The following is a 2500-nucleotide window of genomic DNA, read 5'->3' on the forward strand; positions in this document are numbered from 1 at the left end:
GTAAAGCTAGACATTTTAACATAGAGCTCTATGGGGACTGACTCACTGCAGGAGACAGACTCTAGTGGACACTGGAGGAACTGCAGCTGTAAAGTTAGACATTTGAACATAGAGCTCTATGAGGACTGACTCACTGCAGGAGACAGACTCTAGTGGACACTGGAGGAACTGCAGCTGTAAAGCTAGACATTTTAACATAGAGCTCTATGAGGACTGACTCACTGCAGGAGACAGACTCTAGTGGACACTGGAGGAACTGCAGCTGTAAAGTTAGACATTTTAACATGGAGCTCTATGAGGACTGACTCACTGCAGGAGACAGACTCTAGTGGACACTGGAGGAACTGCAGCTGTAAAGTTAGACATTTTAACATAGAGCTCTATGGGGACTGACTCACTGCAGGAGACAGACTCTAGTGGACACTGGAGGAACTGCAGCTGTAAAGTTAGACATTTGAACATAGAGCTCTATGAGGACTGACTCACTGCAGGAGACAGACTCTAGTGGACACTGGAGGAACTGCAGCTGTAAAGTTAGACATTTGAACATAGAGCTCTATGAGGACTGACTCACTGCAGGAGACAGACTCTAGTGGACACTGGAGGAACTGCAGCTGTAAAGTTAGACATTTTAACATGGAGCTCTATGAGGACTGACTCACTGCAGGAGACAGACTCTAGTGGACACTGGAGGAACTGCAGCTGTAAAGCTAGACATTTTAACATAGAGCTCTATGGGGACTGACTCACTGCAGGAGACAGACTCTAGTGGACACTGGAGGAACTGCAGCTGTAAAGTTAGACATTTGAACATAGAGCTCTATGAGGACTGACTCACTGCAGGAGACAGACTCTAGTGGACACTGGAGGAACTGCAGCTGTAAAGCTAGACATTTTAACATAGAGCTCTATGAGGACTGACTCACTGCAGGAGACAGACTCTAGTGGACACTGGAGGAACTGCAGCTGTAAAGTTAGACATTTTAACATGGAGCTCTATGAGGACTGACTCACTGCAGGAGACAGACTCTAGTGGACACTGGAGGAACTGCAGCTGTAAAGTTAAACATTTTAACATAGAGCTCTATGAGGACTGACTCACTGCAGGAGACAGACTCTAGTGGACACTGGAGGAACTGCAGCTGTAAAGTTAGACATTTTAACATGGAGCTCTATGAGGACTGACTCACTGCAGGAGACAGACTCTAGTGGACACTGGAGGAACTGCAGCTGTAAAGCTAGACATTTTAACATAGAGCTCTATGGGGACTGACTCACTGCAGGAGACAGACTCTAGTGGACACTGGAGGAACTGCAGCTGTAAAGTTAGACATTTGAACATAGAGCTCTATGAGGACTGACTCACTGCAGGAGACAGACTCTAGTGGACACTGGAGGAACTGCAGCTGTAAAGCTAGACATTTTAACATAGAGCTCTATGAGGACTGACTCACTGCAGGAGACAGACTCTAGTGGACACTGGAGGAACTGCAGCTGTAAAGTTAGACATTTTAACATGGAGCTCTATGAGGACTGACTCACTGCAGGAGACAGACTCTAGTGGACACTGGAGGAACTGCAGCTGTAAAGTTAGACATTTTAACATAGAGCTCTATGGGGACTGACTCACTGCAGGAGACAGACTCTAGTGGACACTGGAGGAACTGCAGCTGTAAAGTTAGACATTTGAACATAGAGCTCTATGAGGACTGACTCACTGCAGGAGACAGACTCTAGTGGACACTGGAGGAACTGCAGCTGTAAAGTTAGACATTTGAACATAGAGCTCTATGAGGACTGACTCACTGCAGGAGACAGACTCTAGTGGACACTGGAGGAACTGCAGCTGTAAAGTTAGACATTTTAACATGGAGCTCTATGGGGACTGACTCACTGCAGGAGACAGACTCTAGTGGACACTGGAGGAACTGCAGCTGTAAAGTTAAACATTTTAACATAGAGCTCTATGGGGACTGACTCACTGCAGGAGACAGACTCTAGTGGTCACTGGAGGAACTGCAGCTGTAAAGTTAGACATTTGAACATAGAGCTCTATGAGGACTGACTCACTGCAGGAGACAGACTCTAGTGGACACTGGAGGAACTGCAGCTGTAAAGTTAGACATTTGAACATAGAGCTCTATGAGGACTGACTCACTGCAGGAGACAGACTCTAGTGGACACTGGAGGAACTGCAGCTGTAAAGTGAGACATTTTAACATAGAGCTCTATGAGGACTGACTCACTGCAGGAGACAGACTCTAGTGGACACTGGAGGAACTGCAGCTGTAAAGTGAGACATTTTAACATGGAGCTCTATGAGGACTGACTCACTGCAGGAGACAGACTCTAGTGGACACTGGAGGAACTGCAGCTGTAAAGTGAGACATTTTAACATGGAGCTCTATGAGGACTGACTCACTGCAGGAGACAGACTCTAGTGGACACTGGAGGAACTGCAGGGTTTCTGTAAAACGGTCTCATTGCTCTTCAGTGACAT

The sequence above is a fragment of the Labrus bergylta genome, chromosome 22 (assembly GCF_963930695.1).
Source record: "Labrus bergylta chromosome 22, fLabBer1.1, whole genome shotgun sequence".
Taxonomy (NCBI): Eukaryota; Metazoa; Chordata; class Actinopteri; order Labriformes; family Labridae; genus Labrus; species Labrus bergylta.